This window comes from Staurois parvus, unplaced genomic scaffold, assembly GCF_062004578.1.
Source record: "Staurois parvus isolate SC_StPar_1 unplaced genomic scaffold, SC_StPar_1.0 ptg000409l, whole genome shotgun sequence".
Lineage (NCBI taxonomy): Eukaryota > Metazoa > Chordata > Amphibia > Anura > Ranidae > Staurois > Staurois parvus.
The window spans coordinates 4085637-4101866 of record NW_028318205.1 but is presented as its reverse complement, the minus strand read 5'-3'; the positions used below and the strand labels follow the sequence as shown (position 1 = coordinate 4101866).

At 42.4% G+C, this 16230-nt stretch overlaps 1 protein-coding gene across 1 annotated transcript in view; it reads right to left on the bottom strand.

Annotated features, from left to right (window-relative positions):
* COLEC11 (collectin subfamily member 11) overlaps positions 1 to 10337 on the bottom strand; it is a 51760-nt gene extending 41423 nt beyond the window's left edge. Inside the window, exon 1 of the mRNA XM_089686738.1 lies at positions 10287 to 10337. The gene's annotated coding sequence lies outside the window, so the exon portion shown is untranslated. The remainder of the gene's footprint in view (positions 1 to 10286) is intronic.
* Between the last annotated feature and the right edge of the window lie 5893 nt (positions 10338 to 16230).

Below are 16230 nucleotides of genomic sequence, written 5' to 3'. Positions count from 1 at the left end.
TATATGTTTTGCCCCCCCCCCACCCCCCCCCACCCTTCCCAGCTCTCCCTAAACACTTACCTGAGCCCGATCTCGATCTAGTGCTGAGCCCAAGAGCAGCGGCTCTCTCCGCTCTCTGCTCACCGCTGTATTTCTGTCCAGTTTATCTTTCACAATTATACGCACAATGCTACTACATAGTAGTAAGCGCATGCAGGCTTCCAGTTACAGAATCAAAAATCACATTTTAGAATTACAATGCAGCTAGATGCATACCAAAAAATATTAATTAATAAGATGAGCAATTGACAAAAATAATAATAAAATCCAGATTTATTAAAAGATTTCATCCTAAATATATAAAATCTCCCATTGCTTTAGGCTAAATTGCTAAATTCACAAGGGTGTTAAAAACAGAAGAGCATTCAATGTCATAAGTCCTTGGGGTGGCTTTGTTCCCATGGTCTGTCTGCTCCAATGGCAGAGAAAACAAAACAGCCTTGAGAAAGATAGTTTACACTGAAATGTTGGGTACAATAAACATTTCTTTTTTGGACATACATAATTCAGCCATAACTTTATGACAACCCACCTAATATTGAATAGGTCCTCTTTTTGCCACAATAACAGCCCTGACCCATCAAGGCATGGACTCCACTAGATCTGTGAAGGTATGCTGTGGTATCTGGCACCAAGCTGTCAGTAACAGATCCCCACAAATTCTGACAAACTCCAAGCACTGATTATGCAAGAATGGGCTGCCATCAGTCAGGTTGTGGCCCAGAAGTTGATTGACAGCATGACAGAGCAAATTGCAGAGGTCTTGAAAAAGAAGGGTCAACACTGCAAATATTGACTGTTTGCATAAACTTAATATAATTGTCAGTAAAAGCCTTTGACACTCATGAAATGCTTGTAATTATACTTCAGTATACCATAGTAATATTTGACAAACAGATCTAAAAACACTGAAGCAGCAAACTTTGTGAAAATTAATATTTGTGTTTTTCTCAAAACGTTTGGCCAGGGCTGTAGGTAGGTGGTACATATCAAAGAATCACCCACATGAATGGCAGTACCAAGGTTTCCCAGCAGAACATTGTCCAAATCATCACACTGCCTCCTCCAATTTGCTATCTTCCCTTACTGCATCCTGGTACTATATATTCCCTAGGTAAGTGACACCCATGCCCAGTCATCCACATCATGTAAAAGAAAACATGATTCATCAGACCAGGCCACATTTGTCCATTGCTCTGTGGTCCAGTTCTGCTGCTCAAGTGCCCATTGTAGGTGTTTCTGACTTGGAAACCTGTCAGCGGGGGCACCCTGACCACTCCATGGTTACGCAGCTCCATACACACAATAGCTTCCACAGCCACCAGTAATGCCCCCCACCTCCCACCACCTGCACGCTCCCGCCATGTATCTGGTCCCCGTTTGCAGGCCCGGGGAGTGCCAGGGTGCTGGCGGATAGAAGGGAGAGGGGGGCAGATGTTTGTTCCCCTTCTTTGTGTGACCCAGAAGTTGACGTCACTTCCGGGTCACAGCTGTCACTTGCTCGGCTAGCACAGCCGAGAAACGTGTTGCAAAAAAATAAAGTTACACCCAAACAGATAACATAGCCCCCCCAAAAAAGTTTAAGGCCCCCACATATACACATGTTTGAACATAAGCGCACACATCAGGGCTTCTACGCCTGAAAACGTTGATTGTGATACACGTTACACATCGCCGTACATGCCAGTGTGAGAGCAATTCTAGCACAAGACCTCCTCCGTAAAGCTAAACCGATGACCTATAGGGGCCTTTGAAGCATCGCCTATATAAAATATAGGGTACTGAAGGTTGTCATCATTTCATAGGCACACACTAATTTAAGGTTTGGCATGTTGGGTATTTAATTACATTTTAGGTTGTTTTTAATGAAATTTTGCGTTTCATAGACTTTTGCAATAATATCGTGTGACATACAAAATTGGAACTACCACTATTTTATTCTCTAGGGTGTCTGCTTTCAGAAAATATATACTATTTTGGGGATTGTGTGTAATCTTCAGGCCTAAAATTATTTTTTAATCGTGTGCAAAAAATGCAAAAACAACTCAGGCAGTGTGTAATGGAACCAGACCCCGACTGCGCTAGGGTATTTCCATTAGACTCCCGCTTCCCTGTCCGAACACCATTCACAGACCCCACCGCTGATCATACAGGAAATAGACAGCACCAGACTCTCTTAAGACAGGAAGTCAACTGCTTTATTTTAACACAAACACAATATATATACACAGGGTGGGGAAATACAACCAGGAACAGGAAACACATCAGCAGGCCGACCCATCAGGGGGATGGGCTGCAGGAACCACCCCCCACCAACCGAAGACACACAACAGAACAAAGGGATAACCACATGGCAGTAGACAATAAAGGAACACATACATCCCATAATAGTTTGCTGGCCAGCAAGACACAATAGAACAATGGGATGCAGCACCTGGCAGTGAACAATGGACAACCCCCACACCAATACACAATACTAGGACATTCCACCCTGTGCCCCTAACAGGCACAGGGTGGCTTACACATAATGGTGGGAGCATGGGGAGCTGAGACAGGGGGCCCTCCACCCCAAAAGTCACTCCCGTCACATATCTCCCCTTTCAGCAGGAGACTAACGCAGGAGTAAATCCCAGACGGATGGACTCCGAAGTTAGTCTGTACTTCCAGTCCCCCAATGCCAGCACCCACACAGTACCCCATGCAAATTGTCCCACACCAAGCATTACTCACCCAGCCAACCTCTGCCTCTCCTGTAGAACATACCTGCCGCTGGGGAGAAGTATGGACTGGTCCTTCTCCCTGAAGTCCTCTCAGCTGCTGGGGAGTAGACAGGGTGGCTGGGCCGACTCCATCATGCGGTGGGGGATCTGAGCCGACTGCCCAGCATCCCTGGGGTATCCAGGTGGCGACTGTAGTCTCCTCCACTTTGACTTGATGGACCTCCCCCCAGTGTTTGCAAATTAAGGCTGACATCCTCTTGTCCCAATGCCAGATCCTTTTCTGGGGTTGTGTCAGTGGAGACCAAAGTCTCATCCATGGACATCAGCTCAAGCTGCTGTTGTGAGGTGCCGATTGCATCCTCTTCCTGTAGTTCCTGCGGTGCTGGTTGTTGTGGGCAGAGGTCAACCACGCCATGCCCTGATGCCAGCTCTTTTGTGGGAGGTGTGCCGGCTGGTTCCTCCTCAGCAGAAAAGTCAATCAAATCCTCAGTCTCTGGAACTGGTGTCTGGGTTATAGGGGTTCACCATCTCCTGTCCGTGGAACTCAGAAGATGTTACCAGTGCTGGGCAGAGTACACTAATGTTTGGCCCTGTTGCCAGTGCTTCTGCTGGTTCCTCCTCAGCAGAGAAGTCTATCAAATCCCCAGTCTCTGGAATTTCCACTGCCGATTCTTGGGCATGCTGCCGAATATGTTTTAGCAGTTGCCTGTATGCCCTTTCCAGATGCAGTTCTTTCTTCAGCAGGTATTCCAGATCTGGTTCAAGCTCTGAGACCCCTGTGAGACCGCACATAGCCTCTCTGCCTTCTCGCAACACCATCAGGGTAGGTTCTCCTTCATTCTTTCTGTTAGACTCCCGCTTCCCTGTCCGAACACCATCCATGGACCCCACCGCTGATCATACAGGAAGACAGGAAGTCAACTGCTTTATTTTAACACAAATACAAGATATATACACAGGGCGGGGAAATACAACCAGGAACAGGAAACACATCAGCAGGCCGACCCATCAGGGGGAAGGGCTGCAGGAACCACCCCCCACCAACCCAAGACACTCAATAAAACAAAGGGATAACCACATGGCAGTAGACAATACAGGAACACATACATCCCATAATAGTTTGCTGGCCAGCAAGACACAATAGAACAATGGGATGCAGCACCTGGCAGAGAACAATGGACAACCTCCACACCAATACGCAATACTAGGACATTCCACCCTGTGCCCCTAACAGGCACAGGGTGGCTTACACATAATAGTGGGAACATGGGGAGCTGAGACAGGGGTCCCCCCACCCCCAAAAGTCACTCCCGTCACACAGTGAAAGGGTTAAGTCCCTTTAATGCCTCCACAACTATATGCTTATCTATTGATATAATTCTGCTGCAGAGCACCTGGGCAGATTTTCACTGAACAGTGTACAGTTAATACTGCTGGGTAATATACAAACCAGTACAAATCAATAGGCAGCCATGGTCCAAACGTTGCATGCCAACTCAAAGCCCTGACCATTCACATATGTACTAAGCTGTTGCTTCAGCGTTTAGGATGAGGGCGTGCCTAGTGAGGGGAAGAGCCATATGCCAATCACCTCTTTTAAACTGTAACTCTTTCAAAGTGTAACTGCGTTTTACATGGAAAACTGTCGCAAGTACTCTAAAGTGAATCTTGCAATGAAATACAAGGTCTTCTTATTATGTCTGAGCCCCCTCCCACATTCAAAAAAATTGCCTGATGATAGTATGTCCAAAATGTACCTGTAGAGAAAAAAGTTACATGTTATACTTAAAAGAGTGTGAAAGAGGACCTAGTTGATGGAGAGTGTGATGAGGCTAAAGCATTATGAGTGGAACTGCACATGGGGGTGCGTACTACAAAGGTAATCATTGGAGTTTGTTATATGCCTCCCAGTGTTAATGAGGAGGTAGAGACTCAACTCCCTGCACAGATCGAAAGGGCTGCAAGGGCTGGGACAGTGATAATAATGGGGGATTTTAACTACCCAGAAATTGACTGTACTAATGGTACTACAGGAACAATTAAAGGGTAGAGATGTATAAACCTACTACAGGACAATTTTATAGTACAATTCATAGAGGCCCCAACTAGGAATGATGCTCTGCTGGACCGCGTAATCTCAAACCATGCAGAGCTTATTATGAATGTCTATATAAAAGAACATCTGGGTAACAGTGACCATAACATGATTTCATTTATTGTTAGCTGTAAACAGCGAGCACATACGGGAAAATTAAACCGCTCAATTTTAAGAAAACGAATTTTCCAATAAAATTCCAAAGATGCTCTCCAAGACTTAGACTGGGAATATTGTCATCGATGAACACAACACAGAAATGGGAGTTCTTCAAAAAGACTGTATGTGAACACACTGCAAAATATATTCCCATGGGCAACAAGTTTAAAAGGCAAAAAATCAAACCTATGTGGCTTACGGCCAAAGTTAAAAAAGTTAAAGATAATAAGAAAAGAGCTTTTATTAAATATAAAAATAAAGGAACACTATCATCGTTTAAACATTACAAAGAATATAAAAGAATATGCAAAAAGGAAATAAAGGCTGCAAAAATTGAAAACGAACGACAGATTGCAAAAGATAGCAGGACCAACCCCCTAAAAATTCTTCAAATATATTAATAGTAAAAAGGTCCGGTCCGAGCATGTAGGCCCTTTACAAAATAATCTACAGTAGGTGAGTGGGGACAAAGAGAAGGCAAATGTATTAAATACCTTCTTCAGCTCTGTGTATACAAAGGAGCATGGGGGAGCTCTTGTCCATAATGGGCATGGTATTGACACATCTCCAGATGATCCACATTGGCTCACAATTGATATGATCCCAAAATATTTAGACAGAATAAAGGTGAATAAAGCACCTGGACCAGATGGCATACAACCACGGGTCCTTAAAGTATTGAGCTCTGTCATTCCAAAGCCATTGTTTCTCATTTTTAGGGACTCTTTAATAACTGGCATAGTACCACTGGACTGGCGTAATGCCAATGTGGTGCCTATATGTAAAAAGGGGTCAAAATCTTTACCAAGTAATTATAGACCTGTTAGTTTAACTCCTATAGTTGGGAAGATACTGGAGAGTTTAATAAAAGAGCACATAGATGAGTTCTTGCTGGAAAAAATATTTTAAGCAACAGACAGCATGGGATTTATGAAAGACAGAAGTTATCAAACAAATCTGATTTCTTTTTATGAGGAGGTGAGAAAAACCTTGGACAGAGGGGTGGCGGTGGACGTGGTATACTTAGATTTTGCAAAAGCGTTTGACACAGTTCCCCACACACGGCTAATGTGTAAGGTAAAGTCTACAGGCTTGGAAAAATCTGTATGTAAATGCATAGAAAACTGGCTAAAAGATCGTATTCAGAGAGTAGTGGTTAATTATTCATACTTTGAATGGTCTAGGGTTGTCAGTGGTGTACCCCAAGGTTCAGTGTTGGGACCCTTACTTTTTAATATATTTATAAACGATATAGGGTCTGGGATTATACTGTAAATACCATTTCAGTCTTTGCAGATGACACCAAGCTGTGCAGTGGAATAACGTCCTTACAGGATGTCTTCAATTTACAAGCTGACCTCAATACACTGTGTAATTGGGCAACTATGTGGCAAATGAGGTTTAATGTTGATAAATGTAAGGTTATGCACTTGGGAGCTAAGACTATTCATGCATCATACATACTAGGGGGGTACAACTGGGGGAATCAATGGTGGAGAAGGATCTGGGATTTCTGGTAGATAACAAGCTGCGGTTTCTAAAGTGAGCAAAATCCTCTCTCGTATTAAAAGAGGTATAGACTCCAGAGAGAGAGAGATATAATTTTTCCCCGGTACAAATCATTAGTAAGACCTCATCTGGAATATGCTGTTCAATTTTGGGCACCAATTCACAAAAAGAACATTGGGGAACTAGAGAAAGTACAGAGAAGGGCTACCAAATTGATAAGAGGCATGGAGGAGGTCAGCTATGAGGAAAGATTAGAGGAAGTGAATTTATTCTCTCTTGAGAAGAGGAGATTAAGGGGGATGTGATCATCATGTATAAATACATCAGTGGTTCATATAGTGAACTCGGTGTAGAGTTATTCACCTTGAGGTCATCACAGAGGACAAGGGGGCATCTGGAGGAAAATGAATGTAATTTCCAAACATGGAAAGGTTTCTTCACAGTAAGAGCTGTGAAAATGTGGAATAGACTCCCTCAAGAGTTGGTTCTGGCCAGCTCAGTGGATTGGTTTAAAAAAGACCTGGAATCTTTCTTGGATACAGGGAATATAACTGGTTACTAACATTTATAGGTAAAGATGGTCCGGGGAATATCCGATTGCCTCTCGGGGAGCAGGAAGGATTTTTTTCCCCTGCAGGAGCAAATTGGATCATGCTTTGCTGGGTTTTTTGCCTTCCTCTGGATCAACCGTGGGAGTAGGACTAGAACTTTTTTTATTGTTGAACTGGATGTACTTTTGACTTTTTTCAGCCAGACTAACTATGTAACTATGTAACTATGTATGTATACTTACCCTGCTCCCATATTCCACATGCAACATCAAGTGAGAGTGATGTCCACTCCTCCCAGCAAGATCCTGGGCAATACAATGCACTCCAAATCTTGTAAGAAGATGCTCTTGCAATGAACTGGAGTGTTTTCTTAAGAAATCTAAGCTACTCTGCATTCCCCAGGAACTATTCTGGAAGAATGATGACGTCATGTGCAGCGATAAGGAAGATAAGGAAGGCATTTATAAAATCTTCCCGCTTTTTTCTTTACAAATACATTTTGCTCATGCTATATTCAGGCGATTCTTACAGGGGGAGGGCACCAAGACAAGTCAGTTTTAATACCTTACCTTAATAAACCTTTTGCATCCCAATCAATTGAATTAATAAACTTAGAATTATTATTTTAAATATTTTTCCATGAAAATATTCAAGTCACAAACACAAATATCTTATAGGGTTGAAGTTGATATTTTTTCATAAGAAATAGATATTTGGCTATTGAAAAACCCTATTTCTCACAAAAATAATATTTTATTTTAATCTTAATGCGGAACTAAACTCTACAAATAAAAAAATTGCTAAGAAGTAGGGATTTCTTCCTTTTTGCCCTAGAATTTCTCCCTAGAAATGTTTTATTTTTCATGTACACTGTACAGCACATGCATGTACACTGCATTTGTAAGATGCCAGGAATAGGACAGGTTCCAGCAGACAATATAACTCCAATGCACATTGCCTGCACATTGGTCAAAATCAGGAATGTGGCTGTCCCAATCAGCTCCACCAGGCTTGATGGAAGGTGATTTTTCAGTTGACTGTGCATGCTTGAACATTATGGCAAAAGCCCACCTGCTACACAGCTGTTTAATTCTCATTTATGTGCTCCTTGGTAATCTCTCTATAATAGACGCATCAATGAAATTCACTATTATTCCTACGTGAAAGCTAATGGCGTTTCAAGGCACCTATGAAATCTGGCAGTGCATGGGAGAATGATCCCTAGTATCATAGCACAATAATGAACACACTGATCAGCAGCATTCTACAATGTCAAAGAGAAGATCTGAGGTCCTGTGCCATACAGTTCTCCAAATAATGCAATGGCCTAACACGTACAAGCATACCTCCCAACTTTCTGAGAAGGGAACGAGGGACACCTATTAGCAAAATTATGCTGGCACAGGACACACACCCCTGTCACGCCCTTATTAAAGGAGAATTATACAAAAACAATTGTTGGTTAAACGCACAAGTAGTTCTTTTACCACTACTATTCCTTTATATTGGCTTTGGAAATGTACAATTGCACCAATTTAGTAATTGGATGAAAGGTCTAGCACTGTAAAAACTTTTTGATAGATAAATAGAGCATTTTATATACAACTACATAGATCAGACCAAAATGAGGGACAAATGAGGAGGAAGGAGGGACAGAGGGACTTTGTTCCAAATGAGGGACAGACCCTCGAAATCAGCTATGGTAAAAGATCTGAATACCACATTCTAAAACTTCAGAAGAAACCCAGAGCCTTATAGTAAAGATGGACTCATTTTAGAATAAGAAAGGTAACATTTAATTTTAGTGTCCAAAGAAACAACTACATGAATCAAGGTAAGAAGACATAGAGAAATTATCAGCATGTTAACAAAGGGAATCGTTCAAATGCTACAGCAGAAACAGGTATCCCAGCAGTCTGATTTAGCATATTACATCCATCACCAGACACCCATATTTATTGGCAGCTCTCTAAACCTTTGGAATAACATCAGTGTTGCTCACGTATGGTTTGCCCAGTATTACATAAGGAACAGATACACTTGGGTTGATTTACTAAAACTGGAGAGTGAAAAATCTGGTGCAGCTGTTCATGGTAGCCCAACAGCTTCTAACTTCAGCTTGTTCAATTAAGCTTTGACAAAAAAAAATGGAAGCTGATTGCTTTCTCTGTAGAGCTGCACCAGATTTTGCACTATCCAGTTTTAGTAAATTAACCCCACTACATGGCCAGCAGTATGTGGACAACCCTCCAAAGCAGTCTCAGGCAGGGTCCCTCCAGAATTTGCTAGCAGTTCACATAGCAATGATAGACTCATCTCCCACCTTCATTGATTACGAATGTATGGGGGTATTTCTCCACTGACCACAAAGGCAACGTTGTGCTTTTTTATCTAGTGTAAGGAGACTGTACACTTTCACAGTCTCTTTCTTTTCTGGCCATTATTATTAACTTTCATGATTATTATTGACATGGTAGTATTGTAATATAATTTGCTCTGGTTATCAAATATTTTAGGTATGCCATATTATTATTATTATTATTATTAATATCATCATCTGAGTACAATTTTTTGCTCCTTTCAAATATAGCATGCTTTTGGAATGACACCAAAAATATCATTATCTCTATGATTTATTGAAAACCTTTAGCAGCTTGTTGATCATGCCCTTTTTCTATGAATCACAGCTATATCATTTTTTGAAAAGGTTCCCAGAGAGCTCAAAATTATATCAAGGGTTCCTTCAAGGCAAGGTTGAGAAAGGCTGCTTCAGAGTATTAAGTTAGGCGTGCAAACCAGGTCCATAAAGACATGGTTTGATGACTTTGGCATAGAGGAATTCCAATAGCCTGCACAGAGGTGTAAACCTCAATCCTAAGGAAAACCTTTGGGATGAATTGGAATGCTGATTGGGAGCCAGGTCTTTTCGCTCACCAACCATACCGACCTCACAAATGCTCTTTTGGTTGAATAGTTACAAATTCCCACAAAACATTCCAAAATCTTATGGAGGCTGTTAGAGCTCCAAAGAGGGAGGCAGCCTATGGTTTTGAAACAGAATTTGAAACAGGATCTCCATCAAGTATGATGGTCAGCTGTCTACAAACGTTTGGCCATATGGGGTATGATCCAACAAAACTGAAAATATTATCACTATTCTTGCTATCAGGAAGACTAAGAAAAGATGGAGAAGTTAGTGAAAAGTTTCCTTACCTTGTATTTCCCCTGAGGCTTGGGGCTGGAACTGTCCTCTGACTTGCAATGCCTAAGGATCTCATAGCTGATGTTTACAAAAACCTGACAGATCTTAATTGAAAAAGATGCCTTCAGTTCTCCAGCTCAAGAAGTCACAAGTGTTATCTGTAAACAGCTTCCTGTTTGAAAGTTTTCAGCTGCTGTGCTGGATAATTAGGCGAGAAGTGTGGGAAACAAGAAGGTGCCCTGTGATGTAACCCACTCAAATGCTATCTCTTTTCAGATAATGCCATCTGTTAGAACATACGATGTCAGAGGGGTTCCAGGAAAGACAGGTTACCAGATGTCAAGGTTATTTTCACGAACTATCATTACATACATTTATAAAGTAAAACATATATGGTTATGGCTCATTAAATCCTGCTGAGATTTATACATATGTAAAAATAAATCAAAACAGAAAAGCAAAGTGCATGAAAAAGTTTTCATATCAAATAAATCAGCAAAACATTATCATGTATACTGTATTATACCTTAAATAGGAATGGTCTTTCTAATGGTTTCCACTGCCAATATCAATAATATATCTAAATTCAAAAACAAAGACTTAGAACTGAACTCTGGGAAGAAATGAAAGGCATACATTAACCGCTTCCCGACCACTCTATAACAGATATACTGCTACAGGGCGGCACGGGTGCACAAAATCATGTATATATACAGTAGGTGATTTTGCACTTCCGGGTAGGGGGCGCAAGCGAAGCACTGCCATTCGCAGCCACAGTTGTCAATCACCAGGTCCCGGATGGTGATTACTTGCCAGTGCCTGGTGATTGCCAAGGATCTTGGACGGGAGGAGAACTGTATGTAAACAATACAGTTCTCCTCCCTGTCAGCTCGTGCACACTTCTTTGGATGGCTGTGCACAGCACAGCCATCCAAAGCAGTGTGATTACAGTGAAGCACAGACACAAGTAAAACAGCACACAGTTAACCCTTTGATTGCCCCTCATGTTAACCCCTTCCTGCCCAGTGCCATTAGTATAGTGTCAGTGCTTTTTGCACTGATCACTATATTGGTGTCACTGTCACCAATATAGTCAGCTCTCCCGGTGTCAGAATGCCCACCGCAGTCTCGCAATCCAGCTATAAGTCGCTGATCACCGCCATTACTAGTAAAAATAAATAAACATTTCTGGTATCTATACCGCCATTTGTAAACACTATAACTTGCATGTAAACCAATTTATACATATTGGGATTTCTATTTTTTCTTAGCAAAGATATGTAGCAGAATACATTTTGACCTAAACTTATGACGAAATTTGATTTTTACATTTTTTTTACTTGACATATTTAATAGCAAAAAGTCAAAAATATTGGTCTTTTTTCTCAAAATTATCGCTTTTTTATAGAAAAAAATAAAAACCGCACAGGTGATCAAATACCATCGAAAGAAAGCTCAATTTGTGGGAAAAAAGGACATAAATTTCATTTGAGTGCAGCATTGCATGACCGCGCAATTGTTAGTTAAAATAACGCAGCGCCGTAAGGCAAAAAATGGCCTGGTCAGGAAGGGGGGTAAATCCTCAGCAGGTGGTTAATGCACCTCTGTACTTATTCATACATACATAAATATATTTTTATTAAATGTAAAAACCTCTACCTGAATTAGACTTGGCATCAGACAATTAATTAGAGCCGATGTCAGCATAAAGCTTAGGGTGCCAGGATGTTGGGGGAGGGCAAAAAATTCTGAATCCCCAGCCGCTTGCTGGGGATTCAGATTTTTAACCTCTTTCTGCTACCTGTACACACTAGTGTTTGTGCTGGGAGCACTCTCACTGAGAGCCTAGTCTCGTAATAGCGGTCAGGAGCAGGACTCCCGCTTCCCTATCACCTGATTGCTGTTATCTCAGTGATCAGTCACTGTGCAGCCTACCCATGTGTTTTTTTTTTTTCTCCTCTGTATGAAGAGAAAGATACGTTGTATCTTTCTCTAATTTCCAGGGAGAAAGATATACACAAAAATGTGTAAAAAAATAATAGTAATAAAAGTTTTAAAGTAGAGAAAAAATAACTAGATAAAGGCTTGATCTAGGTCAGTTTCAGAGTTAATGTTAGGGTCAAAGGTCGGGATCAGTATATTTGGGGTAGGATTTTTTTAAATTAGTATCAGTGTCAGTTAGTGTCAGAGTGTTTTAGGTATAATGAAAAAAGCCAAATGTGCACTATTGTTTTTGGCGCAATACTATGGGTACAAAGAACAAATAACATACACATACAGTTGCAAGAAAAAGTATGTGAACCCCTTGGGATTACGTGGAGTTTTGCATGAATTGGGCATAAAATGTGCTCTGAACGTCATCTAAGTCACAACAATAGAAGAACACAGTCTGCTGAACATAATACTACACAAACATTAGATGTTGCCATGGTTTAATTTCACATAACATGTAAACATTCACAGTGCAGGGAGGAAAAAAATATGTGAGGCCCTAGCTTAATGACTTCTCCCAGAGCTAATTGGAGCCAGGAGTGAGCCAACCTTGACTCCAATCAGTGTGATGATATTGGATGTGTTGCTGACAGCTGTCCTGCCCTTAAAAAACACACACCTGTTTTGGGTTTACTGGTTTCAAGAAGCACTGTCTGATGTGAACCATGCCTCGCAGAAAAGAGCTCTAAGAAGACCTACGATCAAGAATTGTTGACTTGCATGAAGCTGGAAAGGGTTACAAAAGTATCTCCAAAAGCCTTGATGTTCATGTGTCCACGGTAAGACAGACTGTCTACAAATGGAGAAAGTTTAGCACTGTTGCTACTCTCCCTAGCCGTTGTCGTCCTGTAAAAATGACTGCAAGAGCACAGCGCAGAATGCTGCATGAGGTAAAGAAGAATCCCAGAGTGTCAGCTAAAGACCTACAGAAATTTCTGGCACATGCTAACATTTTTGTTGACACATCTACAATAAGGAAAACATTAAACAAGAATGGAGTACATGGGAGGACACCACGGAGGAAGCCATTGCTGTCCAAAAAGAATATTGCAGCACGTTTGAAGTTTGCAAAAGAGCACCTGGATGTTCCACAGCACTACTGCCAAAATATACTGTGGACAGATGAAACCAAGATTGAGTTGTTTGGGAAGAACACACAACACTATGTGTGGAGAAAAAAAGGCACAGCACACCAACATCAAAACCTCATCCCCACTGTAAAACATGGCGGAGGGAGCATCCTGGTTTGGGGCTGCTTTGCTGCCTCAGGGCCTGGACGGATTGTTGTCATTGATGGAAAAATGAATTCCAGAGTTTATCAAGACATTTTGCAGGAAAACGTACGACCATCTGTCCGCCAACTGAAGCTCCGCAGAGGATGGGTGATGCAACAGGACAATGACCCAAAGCATACAAGTAATTCAACAAAACAATTGCTGCAACAGCATAGAATACGCCTTCTGGAGTGGCCCAGTCAGAGCCTTGACCTCAACCCGATTGAAATGCTGTGGCATGACCTTAAGAGAGCAATTCACACCAGACATCCCAAGAATATTGCTACACTGAAACAGTTTTGTGAAGAGGAGTGGTCCAAAATTACTCCAGATCGTTCTGCAGGTCTGATCTGCAACTACAGGAAACGTTTGGTTGAGGTTATTGCTGCCAAAGGAGGGTCAACCAGTTATTAAGTCCAAAGGTTCACATACTTTTTCCTCCCTGCACTGTGAATGTTTACATGTTATGTGAAATTAAACCATGGCAACATCTAATGTTTGTGTAGTATTATGTTCAGCAGACTGTGTTCTTCTATTGTTGTGACTTAGATGACGTTCAGAGCACATTTTATGCCCAATTCATGCGAAACTCCACGTAATCCCAAGGGGTTCACATACTTTTTCTTGTAACTGTATGTGGTATCGCTGTGATCGTCAAGAACAGAAGAATGTATTTTGGGTTGTCCTTTGGTGGTAAGTTATGATAGTAGCAAAATGCCAAATAAATTTTTTTTTTACTATTTTCAGACAGTTTTCCAGAATCAGGAGATATCCTTTACTACTTACCACCAAAAGAAAGCCCAATTTGTCCTGAAAGAAAACAAGGTATAATTCACCTAGATAAGTAGCTGTGATCATATGTACAGTTTTACATGTAAAAAGTAGCAAAATTGTGTTCAGGCGTTAAGATTTGTTTTATCCTCCATCACAAAATCACAAAGGGGTTAAAATACCTGTCTTCCGGGGGGGTTGGGGGCGCTCGTGAGCAGTGCCAACAGATGGCCACTCGGTGATCACGCTCCTCCACCGCCAGGCACATCCGTGATCACCAACACCTCCTGGAGAGCCCGCTCTACCCTAGTCCTCTGCTGACCCCCCGCCACACATAGGGAAGAAGTCGGTTGCCTCCCACACCTCCAGCACCAGATTACAAGCCCTTCCGGTCTTGTGGCCTACCCGCCAGAAGCCCCGGCCTTGATTTTGGTGGGACCCTGCCGCTAATCCCAGGCGACCCGGATGCTCTCTCTGACCTAGAGAGCCTGCCTGACATCCCTCCTGACCTCCCACAGCCTTCTTTGTAGGACGCAGACCTCCTGGCCAGGTTCAAGACCATGCTGCAGCAAGAACCTACTACAGCCACCTCCAGATTGGCCACTCATCTCACTAAGAAGATTCACGATTTGGGAAGTCGCACTGATGCTCTTGAAGACAAGGTGGATGCTGCGGTCACGGTGATAGAAAACCATGAGCAGGACCCTTCAGATCTGAAAAAGGAGCTTGACGAGGCTCTCCTGCATCTGGAGGACTTTGAGAATAGGTCTCATCGGGGTAATCTTTGCCTGCGTGGCCTGCCCAAAGCCATTGTTGACCTCACGTCCACTGCTACTTTTTCACTTTTTCAAGAATTGGAACCGGTGATACTGATAGACTGCCTGGAGTTCAATCGTATTCATCGGGCCTTGGGTCTGAGGAGGTCTGAGGGTCCCCCCAGGGACATCATAATTAAGTTCACCTATTACCGCACGCAAGAATCTCTCCTACGCTCTGCACGAGACAAACAGGATCTTTGCTTCCAGGGTCATCCATACCAGCTATTTGCGGATCTGGCACCATCCACCATACAGAAACGTCGATAGATGAAACCCTTCATGTCAGTCCTCTTGAACCGTCACATCAGGTACCAACAGGGCTTTCCATTTAGGCTTACGTTCCCTTAGCAAGGCCAGACCCATGTTGTCCATAATCCGGAGGAGGCCAAGTCAACCCTGGAGGCACTGCACCTTCTGCCCTTGTGGGTTAACTATTTAGCTTTTCTCTCCTTATATGGCTTGGTCCATTGCCGTGACTCTCCATGTTCCTGGTGAGGCAGAGGCCTTGACTGGCCCTTGTTGGGCGAACTATTTGTATGTTTCATGTTCTTATTTTTTACAGTTTGAAATGTTTTTCTATGCAATACTGGACTGTACTGGTGGTGATCCTCTACCCCCACTGGCTCCCTGTTGTCTGGCTTTGAATTACTTCTTCTAATAGGAACTTGAGGGCTCTCGGGTTTGATTGTCTCTAGGTAGGTGAAATGTTTGTAGGCCTCCGTATCCTCCCCCTTTGGTCTCCATGTTTTGTTTCAAACAAATTTCATTGCAATACTGGACTCTGTTTATGGGGATCCCCAGCTCCCGCCGGCTCCTTGATTTTTGCATTGGATTGCTGCACCCCGTGAAAACTATTGGGGTTGCGGTCTTGAGCTTTTTGGTGCCTTTTGTTTTGATGGAAAGTTTTGGGGGGTTTTTTGTTGGGGGAGGATATAATGTGCCTTTTTACTGTACGCCAGGGGCTTTTCTGGCTTGTGGTCCTGTGCCTTATGTGGTTAGTGTTGGCTTCCAATCTATCGGGACTGCGACCCCGGAGTGCCTCCTCTTATGTTACGCTGCTATGTCTGTGTTCATTATTAAATTTTCTTTGTATATTGAAG